We start from the raw sequence: 23484 nt of genomic DNA, 5'->3' as shown, positions 1-23484 counted from the left end.
TGCACAGGTGCAAAAGGCAAAAAGCGCGCCAAAAATCACTGCCCATCCCAGGGCGTATTATGGGTAATGAGTGAACAGCCAATCAGAAGTGAACAAGTCACTCTAGGGTGTATTTAAGCTGTGCCTCTTCCTGTCTTTCCGTCCTTCCGCTTCTGCTTATACGAATAAAGCCTCGCTGTGGTAACCACCCGAACACTGCCTCTCTTGTCTCTCTTCCACAGGCGAAGGGGACACGGGAGGCACGCGGAACACACCCTTCATAATATACTATCAGCTTCAGAAAATTTTATACTCTCAAAAGTGTAGAAAGACATTTTATTTAACTTATAGCATCTTTCTTTTTTAGCCACCCCAAATTTCTCTTAAAAGAAATTACTTAAAATATTAGATCTATTTTTTTAATTTTCTGTTTCTGTAATGAGTATCATAACCAAATGAAACATTTTGAAAATGGGATTTATTTCACCTCACAGGTCACAGTAGTCCCTGCATGAGGACTATCAGGGCATGAGATCAATCATCCCATGAAGGATAGACCATGGAAGAGTGCTATTTACTTTCTCACTACCAATTTTAAAATCAACTGCCTTTACTATATAGCCCAAGCCAATTTGTATAGTGAGGGAACCTCTCATAGTAAGATAGATTCTCCTACATCAATTAGTTATAAACCAAATGTCCTCATACATATGCCACTGTCCATTTTGATGAAAGCAATACTTCATTCTAGGTTTCGTATTCCCAGGAGTTTTGCAATGACAAACAACAGTTGTTGTAGCCATGTTTATTTTTATTATTTATTTGAAAATTATTCTTTGTATTATGGTACTACAAAGAAAATTTGCAAGGCAATAATTCATAATCAGGAGAAAGTGGCTGCTCAAATTTGGTGGTTGGGAAGTTAACAATGAAGGCACCAACATTTCCCGTATCTGAGGAGGTCTTAGTTGTGTACTTCCAAGGTACTTTGTACTTCAAAGTACATATGAACTTTCCTATGGCAGAGGACAGAGAGGCATAGACTATGTCCAAAAGACCCATTTAAAAGGGTTATGGACACTAATCTGTTGTTTCTTTATCATTTGTTTCATTAGTTAGTTAATTAGTTAGTTAGTGTGAAAAGTAAGAACTCTATTACTTAGTTAAATCCTCAGTCTTCAGTCTATTTTATTTGGGCTTCTGTTTGTTTCTTTGTTTGCATTTATGTTGCCTGATATAGCTTTGAACTCTTACCATAGACTAGGCTGGACTTGATCATGATATCATCCTGCCTCCCCTTCCTTTGTAGCTGACCTTATAGGCCTACTCTACTCAACCTGGAAACAGCCTGAAACTTAATGCTGTTGCACTGAAAATTAAGGTTGGAAGAAAATAATATTTTCTGCATCTTTTTCAAAGTCTTTAATCTTATTTTTACAAAAAAAAAAAAAAAAAAACCTGCACATAGAGTTTGTGGGAACGTTTATTGTCTATATTTTTTTTCTGCAACATATGCAGTTGTCATATGCCTCAGAATTGGTCATCTTACAATAGTTTTCATGACATATTAGATGGACATATGAACAAAAAAAATACATATTAAATATTAGTTTTACATTTTACTGTTAAGTGTTGCATTGTTGAATAACTGCCAAGGCAGATGGATCTGCTTTTGGTCCCTGTGAGCCTGTGGAATCACTGAATTCCTAGTGTGAAGGAAAGAGTTAACATATGTGCATGTTCTGTAGGATGGTGGGATTTACAAGAGATGCTTATAAATCCTCCCTGGAACAAAATTTTTTTTAAAAAAAATATTGATGGACTTTTGTGTCAGAGAGTCAGAACAACAGGGTACTTCTACATCTTTATTTTCTAAACTTTAACTTGGTTAGTCTTTTTTTTCAAGTTTTAAGAAATGTCTTGCTTAAATAGGTGCTCTTCTTTGTATGTCTATTCAAACTTTACTTTCAAAATCACCACTCACATACTTTTATAGCATAAAAGGTAAGCAAGCAAGAGAACCAAACATTTTCCTAAAATCCCAAAGAGAAAACAAACAAGAGAGATCAGTAAATAAGCACAAAGGAAGATCTTCAAGAATCTTACTCTTCCCTTCAGAGAATAACTCTTTTTGAAAATCCAGCATAAACCTAAGACTACAGAAGGTGCTTCCCAGGGAGGAATTTGTCTTGTGCTCTGAGGCACTCTGCCAGCTGCAGGGAGTGGAGTGCAGAACGCTAGCTCTTTGTCTGAGAAAATCCTTTCAGGAGCATACTTCTGAACAGTGAAACTGTGCTTATTCTAGAAATCTCATTTTAATAGCTTCTTTCAGAAGAATATTTTCTGAATTCTTCAGAATAGGTAAGATAAAAGTGTGGCCTCACCATCTTTGTCAGAATTTGTCTGTGCAGTGCTTGCTACAAAGTGCCAATTATAAAGCATTTGAAATTATCCATGTCTCTTTCATAAGCCAGATTATAATAATAATCATTAGGTGAGAGAGAACATTGTCTTTTTATGTTATTTTTCATGAAGTAGTCAAATGCAGGATCTTTAATAACTTCTACTCCCAAAATAAATTTGGCTGGTTTACATGCTGCAGAAATTCTTATAAAATTGGGGAAATAAACCTTTCTTACAGAGTGCTTGAAAGTGCCACTCATCAGCTCCTCATCTTTTTGGAAAATGTTGCTTTCAGCTGGGTGAAACATTTGGAAATGATAGGGCCACATTTTTTATTTATTCAATTCTTTTTCTTTTTCTTGAGAGAGTGTAAAAGGTTGGCTCAGAATGTGAATAAATGCAAAAAAATCATGATTTTTTTTTCAAAATTCCATTCATAGGAGTAGTGGAATAGCTTTATATTTGATAATGAAGGTGACTGTAAAGCAGGAGAGACTACTTAGACACACACACACACACACACAAAGGTGGAGCAGTTTGCTGCATTTACAGGTTATTCTAACCTGCATGAGCATGCTAAACTAAAGTGCTCTAAAAAAGGATGCCCTCCACTGGTTGCAGATCCCTACAAGAGGAAGGTTAATGTAGACTTTTCTCCCAGTTAGCATACAAAAGTCAAATAAATGTTTATTAGTGTATACAAGGATGGGTACAACTCATCAGGAAGCTAATCGTAGATCATGCAAGGCTGAATTATCAGTTAGATATAGATGTAGCAAAGAATGTTCAATGTCAAGGATCTTTGAAATCCAGTGCTGCTTGTAGTTCTAGGAAAACACACTTTATAAATTTTAACTTTTTGTCTGACATATATAAAATATCTTTCTGCTAAATAAATACTTTAAAATGCATTTTCTGTTCATCATGTTTGTACACATTTGAAATCCTAGCACTTGAAAGGTAGAGTCAGAATGACTTGGATTGTATATATAGTAAATTGGAAGCCAGAATGGGCTATCTGTAATCTTGAAGACAGACAAATAAACAAACAAAAAGAAAAAAAACATACAAGCAACTAGGCAAAAAAAAAAAAAAAAAAAAAAAAAAAAAAAGTAAAGTCTCTATCAAAATAACCAAACACCCCCCCAAATGAATTGATAATTTTTACATAGTAAAAGAAAATAAAAATAAATTGATCATGGAGTATGCTGCTTAGAGGATAAGTTTTTCTTTGTATGAGTATATGTTTTTGAGATAACTCTATACCTCAGTAAAATTATTCTATATTATGTAATACAACAGTTTTCAGGCCTGAGAAAGTCCTTTTTACAGGCAGCTTTTGACCCTATTTTGAGTTTGAGGGGCAAATGTGCCTATACATATAACCACAAACTTCATCATTTGTTGCACAGACAGCTGACTGACTTGTTTCTGGGAGAAGAAAAGTTGTATCGTACAAGTTTATAGGGTGTACAAATTAGTAATGTGTAGCTATTGTTTGTATACATGAGTTTATTAAAATTATAATAGGGAAATTAGTCCCAAGAGATTATTGGTTACACCAAACAAATCAAAGTTGATAGTACTTAGCATGGCTTCTGTGGGGAGCCGACAGAAAGTGGCTATCATCCTTGCAGCCATCTTGAGCAGTATACCCTGACAACAGACTTGATTACAACAGCCTACAACAGCTGAGCATACTCTGATAACATCTTGTTTTAGATACCCAGGATCTTCCCTTGGGTATGTGAGACTTAAAGGTGTGATTTAGAGCCAAGACTTAAGGGCGTGACTTAAGGTGTGATTTAGAGCTAAGACCTTAAGGGTGTGACTTAAAGGCTTGGCTTAGAAGTGAGACATATAAAAGGCGAGGCAGACAGAAGAAATTATTATTAGGTATTAGGCACTTGGCACTTGGAGAAAGAACTTGGAACTGGGAAAGAGACTAGCAACTGGAATTAGGATTAGGACATGAGACTTGGTACTAGGAACTAGGGACTGGGAACTAGGGACTTGGAGAGAAGAAGAGAGACTGAAGAATAAACGGGACTGAATCACACTCTGTCTGGTCTCCATTCTTCGAGTCCATCCTTACTCTCTCTGTTTTGCTGAACCCCAACACTTGGACCGGAGCAGCTTGGGGCAGTGCGGGCTCTACCATTTAGCCCCAAGGCTTTTGGTAGTGCTGGTTCCAACATTGATAGTGCAGTCCGAGACACTTTGGCCTCCAAACGTGGGGAAGCTAGTGCCACAATAGGCTCCCACATGTGGTAGACACTCATCACTGTGAAGACAGTTTTATCACAGATCTTTATCTCATACTTTATGAGTGATTCAAGGAGAGGTTATCAGAGAACTCTCAACAATCCCTGGGCTTACACTTAGCTTAGCCCTCATTGTAAAAGCAACCAAATAATCAGCCATCTATCCATCCACCCACTTACTTGTTTTGATTTGAACCTCTTTCTTGCTCTGACATAGTTTTATACATTCACCTTACAATAGTTTCATTCTCATCCTTACTCTCACTGCCATACAAGAAACTTCTTTCCTGAAATAGTTTGGATCTATTGTCATATCAATATAAACTCTTTTCCTTCAACCTCCTCATAAAACCTACTTAATTCTGCTGTAGACTATTTAACTTTTCTTTAAATTACATATATACATATAAGCATAGATATTTACTGTTTATTGTATGATGTTTAATAAGAGTTACTATTAATAATTAACATTATAATAAAAGAAATTTCATTACCTTCAGCCTGGATATCAAAGGTGTGTCTACTTGGAAAATTTCTGCTTTATGAACCAGAACAGCTTGTTAATTTATTGTTATTTAATAAATTCTGATATTATGGAAACACACATGTGTTCATCTATTCCTTAAATGGTGTTCAGGACTGTAGTTATTCTGATACTCAAACAACATAAAGACTCAACAAAAAATATTATAGACCAATTTTCTTTATGAACATACATGCAAAACTTCTCAGTAAATCACTTACAAACTCAGTTCCTGAACATATCAAAAGGCCATCAACATGATCAAGTAGGCTTTAATTAAGAGATATGAAGATGATTTAACATACATAAATCATTAAATTTAATACCCCTTATAATCAAAATGAAATATAAAAACTGCAAACCACATGACCATCTCATTAGATACAGAAAAAGCCTTTGACAAACTCCAACACCCCTTGATGCTGAACACTCAATAGAGATTAGGAATTCAAGGGACATATTTCAACATAATAATGCCAATATACAGCAATTACACAGCAAACATCAACCTAAATGAAGAGAAACTTAGAAGCATTTTCCTTAATATCAGGACCAAGGTAAAGATGACCACTCTCTCTATTACTATTCAATATTTAAGTGAAACTCTTAGCTAAACAATAGGATAGCTGAAGAAGATCAAGAGACTAGAAACAGAAAAGGAAGAAGTTAAATACCTTTATTTGCAGATGTTACAATTGTATGCATAAGTGTCCCAAACATCTCTAATAAGAAATACATAGAGCTGATAAACACTTTCAGCAAAATAGCCTGATTATAAAAATCTATTTAATAACAAACATCTATATTCTTCCTATATTTAAATGTAAAGTGAACAGAGAAAGAAATCCCACAAACAATATTGTTCATAATAGCTTCAAAAAACTTGTGATAATTCTATTCAAGAGAAAGGTTTGCATGATAATAAAAACAAAACTAACAAAATCTTTAAGATATTGTAAAAAGAAATAGAGGAAGATGTGAGAAGATGGAACTATCTCTCCTGCTCATGAGTAAATAGGATTAATATAGTAAAAATGGCCATCTTATTAAACATATCTACAAATTCAAATTAATACCAACCAAAATTCCAATATAATTCTTCACCCATCATGAGAGGTCAATTTCCAGCTTCATTTGGAAGCACAATAACAAACAAACAAACAAACAAACAAACAAACATAAATCAAAACAAAAACCAAAAAACAGAATAGCTAATAGAATTCTGAATAATAAAAGGTCTATTGGAGTTATCACCATCCCCAATCTCAAATTGTACTATGGATCTAAAGTAATAAAAGTACCTTGTTTTTGTCATAAAATATACATTTATCAAAAGAATCAAATGGAAGATTCAGATATAAGTCCATTCATCTCTGGACACCTGATTTGTGATAAAAAAAAAAAAAAAAAAAAAAAAAAAAAAAAAAAAAAAAAAAAAAAAAGCTAGAAACACACAGTGGGAAAATCCAAACTCAAGTATCCAACCAAACAAAAACCTCAGCATCTCAACTATTGATTGTGTTCAAACTGAATGGCAGCATGTTGAAGAACACAAAAAGGTTCATAACTGTCACCCTATACAAATCTTAACTCCAGACAGGTCAAAGACTTCTATATGAGAACAAATATTCTGAATTTAATAGAAGAGAAAATAGAGATCATTCTTATATTTGTCAACACAAGAAACGGCTTTTTGGAAAAAGAAAGCAATAGCACAGGTATGGGGGAAACAATTAACAGATTGGACTGAAGAAACTGAAAAGCTTCTGTAGGACAAAGAACACCACCATTCAGAAAAAGTGTCAGGCTACAGAATGAGGAAAGACTTTTAGCAACTACAAATCTGATAAAGGGCTTATATGTAAAATATATGAAGAACTCAACAAAACTAAACATCAAGCAAGCATACAACCCAATTAAAAATTAGGTACAGATCTAAACAAAATTCTCCAAATATGAAACTTGAGTGGCTAAGGATCCCTTAAAAAATGTTCAACATACTTAGTTCTTAGTGAAATGCAAATCAAAACTACTTTGAAATTCTTATCTTATACATATCAGAATGACTGAGATAAATCAAAACAAATGACAACTCAGGCTGGAAAAGATATAGAATAAGAGACCACTCTTCTATTGCTTATAGAAGTACAAACTTTTACAGACACTGTGTTAATCAATATGTCAAACCTAGGGAAGCTGGAAATCAATTTACCTAATTGTTCAGTTATACTACTATTGGGTATATATCTAAAGGAATCTATACCTTACTACTGAGACACTGATACAACCATGCTAATTTTTGCTCTATTCATAATAGCCATGAGTTCTAAATAGCCTACATATCTGTCAATAAATAAATAAAGAATATATGATACATTTATACTAGAAAGTATTTTTAGCCATTATAAAATTAAGAAACAAATGGATAGAGCTAGAAAAGTCAACTTGAATGAGATAACTCAGACTCATGAAGACATATAATGCATATTCATGTATATGTTATGCTATATGTTTTAAGACTTTGATAAGTGGATTACAATCTATGTAAATACAGAGGTTAGGTATAGAGCAGTGGTTCTTAACCTTCCTAATGCTGTGACCCTTTAATACTATTTAGGTTATGGTGACTGCTACTAAATTGTTATTTTTTTTCTACATCATAACTGTAATTTTTCTACTGGTATGAATCATAATGTAAATAATTTCAAGACCCAAATTTTTTAAAGATGTCTGTTCTTTTTGCGACCTGCTGTTATATAGCAAAGGACTGGGCTATCTGTAAACAATATCTGTGCAACTCAACTCATAGGGCACATACTGAGAGAACATTCTTCCTGAAAACAGGAAGTATGCTATTCTATTGGTTTATATGAAGACCATATGAATGCATGATTATATTGAAATTCTATCAAGAAAATAAATGCTAAGAGCTCACCAGATACACCACATTGACCAAGGGTCCATTACTTTGCCTGGATCCCATAAAAACCCACCCATCACAGCAACAGTGAGGGAAAGGTTCCACAAACATGTCCTATGACAAGTTAGTGTGTTAATCAGGAATTATCCAGACAACAAACTACTAGCATTTCCTAGGACTTCATCATGGCTAGTTAATGTGGCCTACTTGAAATGGCAGTCATCTGCACTGCTGTTCCCCAGTCTGCATTCTACCCTGCCCTTAGTTCACATGATCTCTATGATCTCAAAAGTCCAGTAACTTGCTTTGCTTATAGTTTGGATTAATTCAGGTTTATTCCAAACTTGTGCCCTTGTCACTTGATTATACAGCCATGATATAAGAACATCCATCAGGGGTCCTTATATATGCCATACAAGTTGCTTTGTTTTCTTTTTCATCCCATCCAGCTTCTCTTTCTACCTCTCAGTAAGATATCTTGGAAATTCTTTAATTTTGATTGGACTCTTTAATCCTTGGCAGACATTCTGGAGTCAACATTTATACATACATGGATATGTATACATCATGATGCATCAAGTATGACCTAAGATTTAACAACAAACAAAAAAAGCCCATGTTCCATGTTTACCTCACCAACTATAAAACAATAAAAGAAATGGGACTAGTGGGCATATTGCTACAAACAAAGCCGTGATATCTGTTAATTTATTGCTATTAAATAAATGCTAGTTCTGTGGCAAAATATATATGTGTTAATCTATGAAATGGTGTCTACTTAGTGACTGGCAGAATCCATCATAATTCTCATGAAGAAACAACTAGGGGCTGTAGGATTATAAAGAGGAGCCCTGACAATTATTATACTATCTAGACCAGAACCATAAAACCCTTCCTCCCAGAACCTGAAAGAATAGAAGCCACAATGGAAAGACCAGCATGTTTTTAATGCTAGATTCTTTTAGCAAAAGCTATTTGAGAAGAAAATGCCTTATTCACATATAGTCCCATTATTCCTTTGCATTTTCTGTGATTTTTAGCTAAAGATAGTTTTTCTCCTAGATTCAAGTCTAGCTGATAGCAGTAAATTACTGCTAAAAATGAATTTTATTGCTACCATTCTTTTTTCTCACTATTATTTTTTGAAAAAAAAATCACATTGAAAAAAATAAATGCATGATTGACAGCTACCAGGCTTAAGGATACCTGTGGTTTCTGTCATCAGTCGATGTTCTCAAAGAGTTCTGAAATGTGAAGTCCTTTTTGTTGTGTTTTGTCATTCTTTGATACAGGCTCATATATATCCTTTAATCCCCACCATATGCAGGTGATATTTTAAATCCCTCTAAATGGAACAAGTCTATTAAAACTTTATGGAAAATAATTTGTGAGTTTACTAAGCTTGAGTTTTTACCATTTATATTCTACCCATATTGATCATCACTACTACAGCAAAACTGTGTTTATAAAAGTGTTTGCTGAATGCCTATTGCATGTTTAACTATAATTCTAAGGGCCTGTGATGCAAAATGAGATCTCTGTTCTAGATGTTATGTTTTAATAGGGGAGATGAAGAATAGATATAAAAACAATAAATAAGTTCCCTATGTTTGAGAAAATAAACACCACTGAAACAAAATTACTTAAGTAAAATAGAAGAGAGAAATGGACTTTAAGTAAAGAGATTAAATATGAATACATACTAAAGATGAATGTAATGTTGAAGATAGTGAATAAGCTAATGTGAATTACACCTACTAAAAGACATTAGCAGAAGACCAACCATTGTAAAACTATTAAGGCAAAGTATTCATTGAATGTACCCTAGAAAGTTCAAACGAACTGTGGTCAAGAAGAGGTGAAGCACTTGGAAAACTGTGAGAGGTGACAAATCGGATTTGCATCTGACTTCATAAACCATTTTAATTATTTTGATATCTGATTCAATCAAACAGCATGCAATTGCTTATGATTTTTTGCCTTCTGTGTTTAATGCTTGTTTTGTATCTGGTAGCACTGCAGTGTGGAGTTCTGGAAAATTTTGAAATCAGTACTATGTAGAAGCAGATCACTGCTGATATCAAGGGGCTGTTTCTTGTTCAAGGTTGTTCCTGTATTTCTTCTTTCACTGTTTTCTGTTGAAGTGATAAAATCCCCCCATTCTGTGCTCTTGCATGGTCTTTTGCCTTAGAATGAGTTCAGAAACATGATGTCAAGTGACTGTAAGTTGAAATCCCTGAAACTATGAGTTAAAATGGATAGTTCAATGCTTATATTGTTTCTGTCAAATCTTTAGTCACAGCAATGTAAAGCATGATCAACAATGCTATTGCAAGGCTATTAGACACCCAAGGGACCATCTTATCTATATCTGGGATGAGATATGAATTCTACAGTTAGTAATATATTTTAATACAGTTTAATATTTTAAAAACAGGGGACAAATCTTGATTGGAAAAATCAATTGTACAACATCCCTTCACTGCATATCATGCAAAAAACCAATCACATCACTTTACATATACAGGCAACTAACAAAACTAAACAAATAAAATTTTCTATACATTTCTATTTCCCTACATCTTTCTTTGTGTTTTCTCTGTGTGTGTATGTATGTATTATATAATGTTGTATGTGTAGAGTTCAGAGAACAGCCTGTAAGAATGCAATCTCTTCTTATACTATATGGTTCTAAGAAATTGAATTCCTGTTTTCATGCTTGGAATCAAGTTTCCTTACCAACAGAATCATACTTTCTAGTCCTGACAGTTTTCTTAATCTTAAAATCCTTAACTCATTTTTCAACATTTGTTTTATAAATATATTTTAAGAGGCTGAGTAGTAAGTTCAGTTGACAAGGTTGAGTAATGAGTTCAGTTGACAAAGTACTCAATACGCAAGAATCAATCACTGAGTTCATACCTCAGCACCCACACGAAAGTCTAAAATAGGGATGCATGTCTACAACCTTAGCATGGGAAACAGAGAGACAGCTGGATCCCTAGAGCTCATTAGCCAGCCAGTCTACTAAAATTTATTAGCTTCACGATAAGAGAAGGGATTTTGGTCTCAAAAATTAAGTTGGCTTATGATTGAGGAAGACATCCAACTCTAACTTCTGGCTTTTATATGCAGTGACCACATATGCATTTACATTTGCATGCACATGTGTACACACCCACAAAAATATGTATGTCATCAAATATTTTGGTAATTAAATAGCCATATGTTTTTTAGATTCTCCAAAGATAATCATTTTACTCATCATCAATCTCACTTTTTAAGTGAATTTGAGTTTGAAATTTTACTGTCACTAGCTACTAACACTAAACTGGGTTTTAAATTCAAATTATATATTTATTTTTCATAAATCACATGGTATTCTACCAAACAGCCAAGATAAAATAAAAATTTCATTTTAGAATAAATAAAAGAATTGTGTATTCTGAAGCAAATGAGATACTACAACTCAGATAGACATTTTGTTTTATATTCAATGGCATAACCCATCATAAAAGAATTTGCCTAAACTTCTATAGCCAAAGAACAAAAACAAAGTCATAAAGCAATATTTGTGGCAGGCATATTAGTGGGACATTAAAGATATGTTTTAGATCAAAGAAAGAAATGTCAATAGGTTTTAGACAATATGATGTAGCATGAATATTTATAATTTTTTCTTTATATTTCAGGTCTAGGTACAGAACCTATTGGTTACCATGTACCAGGAAAGCATTACAACTTGTCACCCAATCTCTTGTAATATATATATATATATATATATATATGTGTATATATATATATATATATACATATATATATATATATATATTGAGAGTTGCTCAAGGTAAAAGCCATAATAAAATAATTTATAGGATTATTGATACAGATACATTGACTTCAGAGAAATCTCATTCCAAAAGAACATAAGTACATACGATGTGATTATTTCTTTAGAAAAGTTAATCTAAGCTGCAATGTACTCATCTTCTAAATCAATAGTAGAGGAACCCATGGTGTGCTGAAAATTATAAGGAAAAAGTTAGAAAATAAGCTGATACAGCCTCATGTCTATGTTTTATTTAAAATAAATTTATTCATTGAATTTTTCCTGTACTCGAGAATTTTTATATATACATATCTTGAAGTATAACAACATCTGCCCCCATTATAGCCTTCAAACACGACCCTGTATACCAAGTTCTTTTCCACCTTAACTTCATGCCTGTTTTATAACTCAATTAGTCTAGTTGGGGCTACGCATTTGTGTATGAGTGTGGTTCTATTCACTGGAGCACTGGAATTCATTCAGTGGTCCCTTGCTGAAAAAATTATCAAGTACAAACAGATCCCTAGTAACGGGTGGTGTTTGGAAATCATCTAATCCATCTGTGCTGGAATTTTGACTGGCCTGATGTAGTACAGTCTTGCTTAGTTCAAGAATGTACTGCACATGTTGTGTCCTGAAGCTATCACTTCCCAGCATGCTTCTCCATTGTTGTGCCCTTACATTCTTTCTTTCTACTCTTCCTCCCTTGATGGTTTATAGGCCTTGGTTGGTGGGAAGTATGATATAAACACCTCATTTAGGCATAGTAAAAAAAAAAAAAAATATATATATATATATATATATATATATATATATATATATGTGTGTGTGTGTGTGTGTGTGTGTGTGTGTGTGTGTGTGTGTATCATAAAATGATGTCTCATTTTGTTTCATAAAATTGGGACTAAAATACTCTAACTATTCATGTGAACAAAGTCCTGTTAACTTGCTATTTGATTAGTATGGCCCAGAAGATTAAAGTAAAACCAGAAACTGTAGTTAGTTGCAGTTGCACAGAAAGTAGAACATCCAGAACTCTAAAACTGTAGATATTCATCCATTGGATTGAACATGAGTGCTTCAACCATGTGACATTGTGACTAAGAACTGTGTACAGAGACTTGCTTCAAATGTCAGCATTTTGGATCTCTTCAAAATGGCTCAGAGACATCAGAACTGAAGTGTGCCAGTTTCATTCTTGAAGGATAAATTTGTCTAGGAAAACTCTTGATGGCAAAGTGTGTTCCTTCAGTACAGAGCAGATATCCTTGTGTCTGAAAAAAGCTGAGTGCTTGAAATTTTCTTTGAGTGGAGTGTTGAAATCATGCAAACTAGTATGGCAAATAAGGCAAAATGATTCTCCACATGTAGAAAAATCAGCAGAAGCTTTCAAATACACAAGTTATGAAACAACTCAGCTGGGGATCTTTCAGAGCCTCATGTCACATTATTATTCCGAGTTGCAATTCTAAAAAACACAGTTGATCACAACTGTGGACAGTAGCATAGACCCTGGTGGCTCCGCTACACTTTACTTTAAGTTTCAATTTAGCCAAAGTATTAAGGCTCTTACAGCCTGTATGCAGCTCAATGGGAGAAAAGAGCAAAATAAAATAGGAGAAAAAAGCATTCATGATTTCAGTCCCAACAATCAGGATTATAGTACCTATTCACCAGGGTTTAATTTTTAATTATTGTAAGATTATAGTATAACTATACTGTTACCTCCTTCTTTTTCCTTCCTACAAATCGTTCCATGTATACCTCCTTCTTTTTCTAAATCATGGTTGTGTTTTTCATTAATTAGTGTTACACACACACACACACACACACACACACACACAACACAGTATATAATATATATTTTTTACTTATATATTTAATATAATGTATATATTATTATATTATATATTTAATATAATATATATTATATTAAATATAATAATATAGTATAATATAGTATATATTATATTAAATATATAACATATCATATATTATATATTTAATATATATTAAATATGTAAGTAAAAATATAAGGTATGTAAAACTTGCTCTGTCTGTGGTCTGTGTAATGTACTTGTATATATTTGGAATTGGATAACCAGTTGGTATACTCTTACAAACAGAAGATCAATTTCCCTGCTCTCAGAACTTCTTAGTTGTCTTTTTGCTGGATTAGTGTTTAGACTTTCATAAGCCTTCTCGATACAGTGTTGACATATTCCTATTTTGCTTGTTAAACTAATGCATAGGCATTCTTGGGTTTTTTTAGAATTCACTTTTATCAGACAGAATTTTGGAAACAAAATTTTACAAAAAAAAATTCTATTCTTCCTGTTCTTACTGTTTTCCTCCTCTTCCACAATATTTCCTGAGCCTTAGGAGCCAGGGTTGCATTATTCATGTATCTCTTTAGATTGGGCTCCACAATGAAGTTTTGATTGATTGTGCTTTTCTTGTAGTGGTCTTTGGATGTTTCAAGAAGAAGTTTCCTAGATGATTTGCATTACCTTCATTTGTGGGTATGAGGACAAATATTTACAATGTCATAAGAGATTAGGCTGATATAATAGAGTGACAGTTGTAGGTACTCCTGGAAGAACTGTGACTTCACTATTACTGAGTGAACTATTGGTTACTGCCAGATGTGCAGGCTACTATTATACTCTTCAACTTACTGTGCCATGCTGGTTGTTGTTGTGGCTCATAGTTTTCATACAGTGTAGAACTATTGGCTACTTCCTTTCTTTGCAAGCTTATATGGTAGTTTCTGGTACCAAGAAAGCTAGTTCTAATGGAGGGAGCTTTCAGCTCAGTTCTATTTTTTCACTTCTGGACTATGTAGACAAAAATAACTATGATAAACATAATAAATATAATTGTACAGTTCAAAGTGATAATAATAATAAAAGTATATATCTAAAGTAATGAAGCAGTTATTTCACAAGCACATTCTGAAAATGATATTGTCATCAAACTAGGTTGGCAATAACAAAACTAGGGAGTAAGAAACTTGGATTATGATGTAGATGAATGTGTACTTTTTTAGAAATAGAAAATAGGAAAGAACTGTGAAAAAATTGGAAGTTCTTATAAATTTTCATGTCAAAAATTTTCATGTTATACCTTTTCATAATGAGGCCTAAAATGTAAAAACACCTCTATTGTCCACAAGTTGCAAGAGACAAGCATGTGCAAAATACTATGGTTCAGAAATAAACCAGACGGGTTCTCTTACAAGCCTCAACATGAAAAAGAAACAGGGAAATTTTACTAATTAAAACTCAGCCACAGAGCCAAAACCATGTCACGTTTCTTTAATACAAAGTATTCAGTGTACTTAAATCCATGAGTCATTAAACAAGACATTGGCTGCCAGGTAGTTAGGGAACAGAGGAAAGGGGAGAATTATCATATATTGACCACAGAATTTTAGTATATGAGGACATATTTCCTGGAGTTTGATCATTGTGATTCTTAAAAACCAATGAGTATACTTAATTTAAAAAAATGTTGCAGACAAATCTATCTTTACATAACAACAAAAAAGAGCATGCATTATAAACTATATGTATTTTCTTAGAATAAACATTTGAATGAATGAAACTAAATAAAGGATCATGGGAAGAAATATTCACTGTTTTTTTCAGATATCTCTTCCCCCAAATCTGTGTTCAGGTATGTAATTCCAACCAACCTTCTCACATGTTATTTCAAGGATATTTGAAAATAGATGCTAAAGTTTATGCAATAAGTAAAAGTCATTACAGCATTAAAGAAGCATAATGTTAAAGTGATATTATCCTATTTTAATATACAATATAGACATAAACTAATCAAGATGGTATTATATCAGAGAATAAACAGACAGAATGTTATAATAGCTTAGAAAATATTTATGCAGATATAATAATTAATATTTGATCAATATACTTTTTAATTATAATAATATGGAGTAAAAATAGCAAATTTTCAACGAGTGCTTCTGGAATAATTAGTTATCCACATACCAAGGGGGATACAGACTCAAGATTCATACTCTAAATCTTTAAAAAAGTTTATCCCAAAATTGATCCTGGAACTTAATATAAAATTCAAACTATGTAATTATTAAATAATAACAGGGAAAATATAAAAAAAAAAACAAGATTTTGCTGATGAGTAACTAAATGAGTAGTGGCTCAATATGTAAATGAAAAATAACTGAAAATTTTTACTCTGGGAGAATTTGTCAAGAGATGAAAAAACAAGCAATAGCCTTGAAGAAAATAGCCTTGGTATGTAAAAAATCTGGTAAACATTCAGAGAGAATGTTTGAAAGTTCTCAACAGTCAGCAAATAGGAACCCACGTTTGTTACTGGTGGAAATCCAAAATGATACAGTTTCTTTAGAAGGCAGTTTAAATGTTTTATATAAAACTAAACATTGATTTAAAATTTGGCCCTCCAACTGTGTTCATTACTGTTTACCTAATGAAACTGAAAAGAAATCAACTTCATGCACATATTTATAGAAGATAGTACCTAATTGTTTAAATTCTCAAGCAATCAAGGTGCATATAAAAACTGGACACAATAAGACAATTGAATATAATTTCACACTATGAAAAAATGAGGTCTAAACCTCTGAGAATACGTGGATGAATCTTAAGTTCATATTAATATCATATGAATACAATCCATACAGTTTATATATGTTGTGACTGAAACTATATAACATACTGAAAAAGGTAAACTATGAAGATAGTGGAAAGAACAGAGGGTGCTAAGACTTGAATAAAAGAGAGGTAAATGAGCAGAGTGTACAGGATTCTTAGGATAGTAATCAAACTCTGAATGATACTGCAAAGGGAGGTACTTATCATTATCTTTGTCCAAAATTGTAATTTATGTGCCACCAAAAGTGAATCTTAGCTATGGCTTAATTGACAATACCATGTCAATATAGTCCATAATGATGATGAATCCACAATTCATGGAAGGCCCTGAAGTTGTGATGATGTGAAGACTGACCAAAGAAAAGGGTACCAAAAATGTCATGTTTCTCTGTCTTTTGTTCATTCTTTTCTATTAGCATAATCTGTTTTAAAAACAAAAGCTAGAACATCCCAGGCGGCAAGGAATCAAGATCTTCCCAGGACCCATTGGGGATGACGTTAGCTAAAATGCCTAACAAAAGGGAGATAAAACCTAAAGAGACCACCTCTAGTAGATAGGCCTGGCCCCAGTTGAGAGATGGGGCCACCCATCCATCTCATTTTTTTTTTAACCCAGAACTGTTCCTGTTTAAACAAAATGCAGGGACAAAGTTAAGCAGGGACTGGAAGGCCATCCAGAAACTGCCCTAACTGGGGATCCATCCCCTCTGCAGACACCAAACTGGACACTATTGCTGATGTCAAGAAATGCTCGTTGACAGCAGCCTGGCTAGCTGACCTTGGAGAGGCTTTGCAACCACCTGACTAAGACAGATGCAGACACTCACAGCCAACCATAAGACTGAGCCTGTAGACCCCAATGGAAGATTTAGGGAAAGGACTGAAGAAGCTGAAGGAAATTTTCACCTCATAGGAAGAACAACATCATCAACTAACCAGAACCTCCGGAGCTCCCAGGGACTAAACCACCAACCAAACAGTATACATGAATGGATCCATGGGTCCAGCAATATATGTAGCAGAAGATTGACTTATGTGGCATCAATAGGAGGTGAAACCTTGATTCTATGGAGGGTTGATGCTCCAGCATAAGGGGATGCTATAGGGGTGAGGCAAAAGTGTGTGGATGAGTGGAGAAGCAACCTTTTAGAGGCAAAAAAAGAAAGAGGTATGGGATGGAGAGTTTGTGGAGGGGAGAACTGGAAGGAGGATAATATTTAAAATGTAAATAAATAAAATAAACAATAAAAATAAATAAAATTAGAAAAAATTGATATCATTGCTTATACCATAGCTATTTTAGCTTATTTTGAAGTATATCAATGTTATTATAAACACCATGAATCTGCATTTCACTGTTGCTAATAGATCAGAAAGATGTACAAAACCCTGCAATCTTTGAGCCACAAGAAGGGCTGGAAGAAGGATAGACAAATAGGAAGAAGGATTAATGATGTCCAAAATGTTCAAGAGAATATCAAGAGATAAGTATTGCCAGAGAAAATGTATATCAGATAGAACTAACCAGAAAATTTTAACTTATTGGTTCTTATTAATTAACAAGGCATTTATAACACATATGTTTATGAAATATTTGCATGTACTTTATGTTATAAACTTAATTTTATTTTGGTTTGTTATAGATAATAGGCTTTACATGCAGCACTGTTTAGAACTTTCAGTAGATACACAAGAAAGAGTATAATATAAACATTCTTTTCCATTTCTTACAGATATGGTGTTGTGGAATAAAAAAGAACAAAAGCAAAAATTAAAGCCACTGTCATTTAGAAGTCTACTAAAACTAACAAAAAATATATTATATTCATCAATTTAAAACTGTATTTAAAACCAAAAGGTATGTCCACAGAAAATACTATGACATTTTAATATTTTATCAATCTTAATTTGAAAAATATTTTTGGTAGACAAATAAACCATGGAATTACAATAAAATTGAGTGTGTTATCTCAAAAATGTTTTTATATTTTTCTATCATAAATATAGAAAGTATATATGGGAAATATTGGGAAACAACTTAAATGCTCACCAGTCAAACACTGATTATGCAAATTATTGTATATTGTAGGCATACAAAATGCACCCTTAGTTACAATGATATCTTTGTTAACACAGTTAATTACTGTCGAATCAGTGAATAGAACTTATTAAACCTAATGACCTTACACAATACATGTATATACTACCTTAATGGATAAGAACTGTGCTCATGCTTTCCTATTTTGCATAGACTTTAACAAAGCTGTAATAAGTTTAATTGTCTATAAATTACACTGTATTCATTTCTAGAGCTCAGGCTACTTTTTGTAAATGCTTCTCTTTATGATCAGAAGATGGAGGGACCTGAGCCCTTACTAGCTGTTGGTTTGTGTTTGTATTATTGCTCAAAGTAAACCACAGACCTCAGTTTTTGACCTCAATACAAGCAAGTCGTATCATTGCTTACTGTGATTTGTTTAACTGCTTAGTAAGAATGTCTTTCTTTCTAGCTAAAACATAAATGGTATTTTTTTTTAAGGAGGCACTGACACTGACATGATCTGTGTCATTACATTTTCTGTATTCTACAGGTTGCATATTATTGCAGTAACTGACTATACATTAAGAAAAATATTTTATCACAGTGGGCTATTGAAAGAGAAAATTAACTTATTATAAAACTTTAGACATATACAAGCACACTTGCCATTGTTTCTGAAACTGTATTTAATATTTCATGAAATGAAGTTTGCATTGCAATTTTGATGTCTTGCACTCATATATATGTGTATATATATATATATACATATGTGAGTATATAATATATATACATATATGTGTATATATATGTATATTTATATATGTGTATGTATAATATATATACATATATATGAGTATATATTGCATGTATTATATATATACACACACATATATATACATATATGTATGAGTGCAAGACATCAAAATTGCAATGCAAACTTCACTTCATAAAATATTAAATACAGTTTCAGAAACAATGGCAAGTGTGCTTGTATAAGTCTAAAGATTTGTAATAAGTTAATTTTCTTTTTTAATGTAAAATTAATGAAATTTCTATGAATAAAAGAAATAAGGTCTTTAATTCAAAACCTAGAAGGTTTTAGATATTTAAAAAGCTTGCCATATAAAAAATCAATTATTATACTAAATATGAAGGTAAAATGATTTTGACAATTCTTTATCCACAAAGAACTTATAGTTCAGAAAAGAGTATACTTGCTTGGAGTTCTCTTATAAGAAAATTTTATAAAAGTGCTTGTTGGAATACATATTAAAGAAGTCACGAATAACAATGACAAAAATAAAAACAAAAAGAATGACTAAATTAACAACTTTTGCAATAAGCACAGGTTGTTTTATATAGAGTAGTTCCATGACTTAAAATTAGTATCTCTTTTATACTTCTTTTGTAGATGATCATTGAAATCCATAGTCCAACATATTCACATGCAACACTGTAGAAACAGGAAGACTATATATCAAACTGTTTTGTCACAAGGATGTGTAGCTCTTGGTTCCTGTCTTCAGTGTACACCAGAAGCTAAAGATACACTCATGACTATGAGTCACTGACCACATGAATTTGCTTCTGTTACCCATGACCATCATCAGTTCATTTCACTCTTTGGCATTCACTTTTATCCAATCATTAGAAAATTATGAGTTACTTGTCAAAGATATTATTCTGTTTGTAGGCAAATGAATCTGAAATCATTTCTGTCACTGGAAACTGTCAGCACTTAACAAAAATTTACTAAAGTTCCTTGTATCTTTTTGGGTGAAACAATAAACAACCAGGTTTAATAAAAATCTGAGTTGATACAGCTTCTCACAACATAAGCATAAGTGTAAAGGGAATGTGGAAAGATAGCATCATAGACATCTTGATATTATAATGTTGTACAGCGAAGAAAGAAGGAAAAGACAGCAACAAGCAAACAATAAAGTTTCTATTTTATTTTAGGGGAATTTTTCCTCCCCAAAATATGTTTGCATGGATTTTGATACTCAGAATAAATGGGTGGTTGGTCAGTGTCTCTCACACTATCCAAATTGAAAGACTACTTTTGTAAAATTTCAATTTTGCAGCTGATTGTTTTTCAAAACTACAGTGATGAGGAAAGAAAAAGCATTAGAAATGGAAAAGGTCAGTGATTATTCCTCGACTCACAGACATAAAATTACTTTTCAGAAATCTAGTAAATTGTTGTAAATGTTTTTTTTTAACTTTCCTTACTACTGCAACTACTGTTATTGAACTTTCTCTGAATGTATGGTTTTTAAAAATCCATAGTAATCATGGAGATCAAGTAAACTTGATGACAACGTGGCTAAACATGTATATAGTGATTTTTCTAGAGCTATTTTTTTTTAACATTTCTTGATATAGACCAGTGGATAAAAATTTACAGTCATGTATTCTAAGATTTACCAAATTGCTGCTTGATTGAATTATTCTTTAAAAATACTGACTTTATCTAATGCTAAAATTAGAACACATGAGAAAATATTTTACTGTAAACTATTATAAATGATATCTACAATATTCTCTAAAATTATTATAAATAATATTTCAGGATTAAATTGGTAAGTTTAATATAAACTTTTATAATAGTCTTATTAAGTGTGTTATAGATTGTCAATCACTCAGCAAAAATAATTCCTAAAATTCTTATGAAAATATTAACATTTAAGTAGTCATATTTTTAAATAGCTACATTGGCTTTCCAAAGATAAAGGGCCTAAGGGCTGAGGTGTTATATTAAGAAAAAAACCACAACTTTGAAATAATAGCTAAAACCAAAAAATATTTCATATTCTTGAACTGTCAGTATTGAGAATGCTAATTTTTAAAAATTGAAATCCATCACTGCATTAAGGTTAACAAACAAGAAAGCTATATTAAGAGTGGACATCGCTGCTAAGTAACTTTGCATTCTAGAGAACCACAAGATGTATTGTTGGACACAGCTAACTTGTAAGTCCCAGATAACTTATAGAGTTTATATATTATATGCACTCATTGGAAAAATGCCATTCAATATTGTATAGTGTCTGCCAAAAAGGTACAATATTTTAAATATACTTGACATTGAAGCATTCTTCTTGTAGTTAATGAGATTGCAGAGATAATTATTTGTTGAGTCCAGTTTTCCAATATGACAATAAAGCCTTTGTATCAAACACAATAAAACAAGCTATATAATTTTCTACCTAATAGCAACACAGTGTTTTAAACTCATTTGAAACTGGGGCTTTGTTTTTAAGGCAGGCATAAGCCATTAGGAGTGAATAAATTCAAGAGCAGAATACAATGCTAAAGCTCTTCAATTCATGTATTTTAATACTATTATTTCTATCACCTCTCTATGTCTTTTTAAATTAAGACTAGAATGTTTAAGGTATTTTTTAAGAAAACAAATATATGGGAATATTAAAACTTTCTAGAGCTTCTACAGTATTCATTGACAATAATAGTTAAAATGTAAATGAATGGTTGCTATCATTTTATAATTCTCAAATGTTGATAGAAAGTTTTCATGTATTAAAAAAATGGGCATACATGATATTTCTACCTAATGTAGCCAACTATGACCTCAAGTGTTGTATACACAACTAATAAAAGATGAAACTAATAAACCATATTAATGCTTGTACTGAAGATTATTCACTGAAAATTCCAGGATGTGGGATTTCTACAATAGGACACTAGATGGATATGCTGTATTGAATAAGCATATTGGATGACTAGACTCTTGTGTCCTTTGCTCTTTAAGGAGACACTTACTAGAGACTGAAAATATCTGGCAATTGAAATAGACTTTTGAAGGGGAGAGAATTGTTTATTGAATATTGAATTAATTGCCAATTAATTGATTTAACTCTGGGATTTAAAACTGCTTCTTCTGGATTTTGTTTATTGATTTTACTTCATTTATTATTTGTGTTTATATACATGAAGAGCCTTGTACAATATAGAACTTAGAATTGAAGGCAAGTAAACATCCCCTGAATTTTAACATCAGGAAAATGATAATTTTCATGTCACCATCATCATTTGGGCTCCTACAATTTTCATGCTGTGTACAAATTAGACCCAGGAATTTGACCTTGGAAAGGAGAAAATGAAATGAGAAGCTAAGGTTAACTATTTAAATTTTCTATCCAATACTTTCCTTACCTAACCCCTCATTTCATAAGGAATAAGGACTAAATCTGTGACAGACAAGTACACTTCTGAGAAGCAATAATAAGAGATGAGTGAAGAAAACAGGATCAAGAGGCTACCCTATCCTGAAATGTATCAATCAGTTGGTCATAGCTCCAAGCTGTTGTGCTTTGCTTTTGCCAAATCTCCGGGAGTCCACTTTTCAAGCATCTTGAAAATTTATGTAATGGTAAGAAAAATAGAAGTTTTCCTTTAATTTGTATGAATAGCAAAGAATTTATTACAAAGTAGGGAAAGGTAGGTTTTAATTTTCAATCACTTAGATAAGATGCAATTCATACTTATGTCAAAATTTCACCAACATTTTAAGTCTCAATGTGGTGATGACAGAAATCTTTGTTTTAGAGACAAATGCATTGTTTAACATAGTTGCTGCTAAATTATTTCTCTGGGTTTGATTCTGGTTATTTCTATAATTTAATACTTTGTAATATTATGCAACATTTTAAAAATTTAGGCATTATTTGCTATTTATTGGTGGTATAAGCTCAAAAATGACACTTAACAGACAAAAAAAGTAAGCATCCACAAGTCTGTACAATTGATACATTTTGTAGGATTAGTGATGTCTATAGTATTTAAGTCTACAAAAATATTTTCAAAATTGATCCTAACAAGAGCATTTGAATGTCTTTAATTT

This window comes from Arvicanthis niloticus, chromosome 7, assembly GCF_011762505.2.
Source record: "Arvicanthis niloticus isolate mArvNil1 chromosome 7, mArvNil1.pat.X, whole genome shotgun sequence".
Taxonomy (NCBI): domain Eukaryota; kingdom Metazoa; phylum Chordata; class Mammalia; order Rodentia; family Muridae; genus Arvicanthis; species Arvicanthis niloticus.
Note: the sequence above shows the minus strand (reverse complement) of the source record.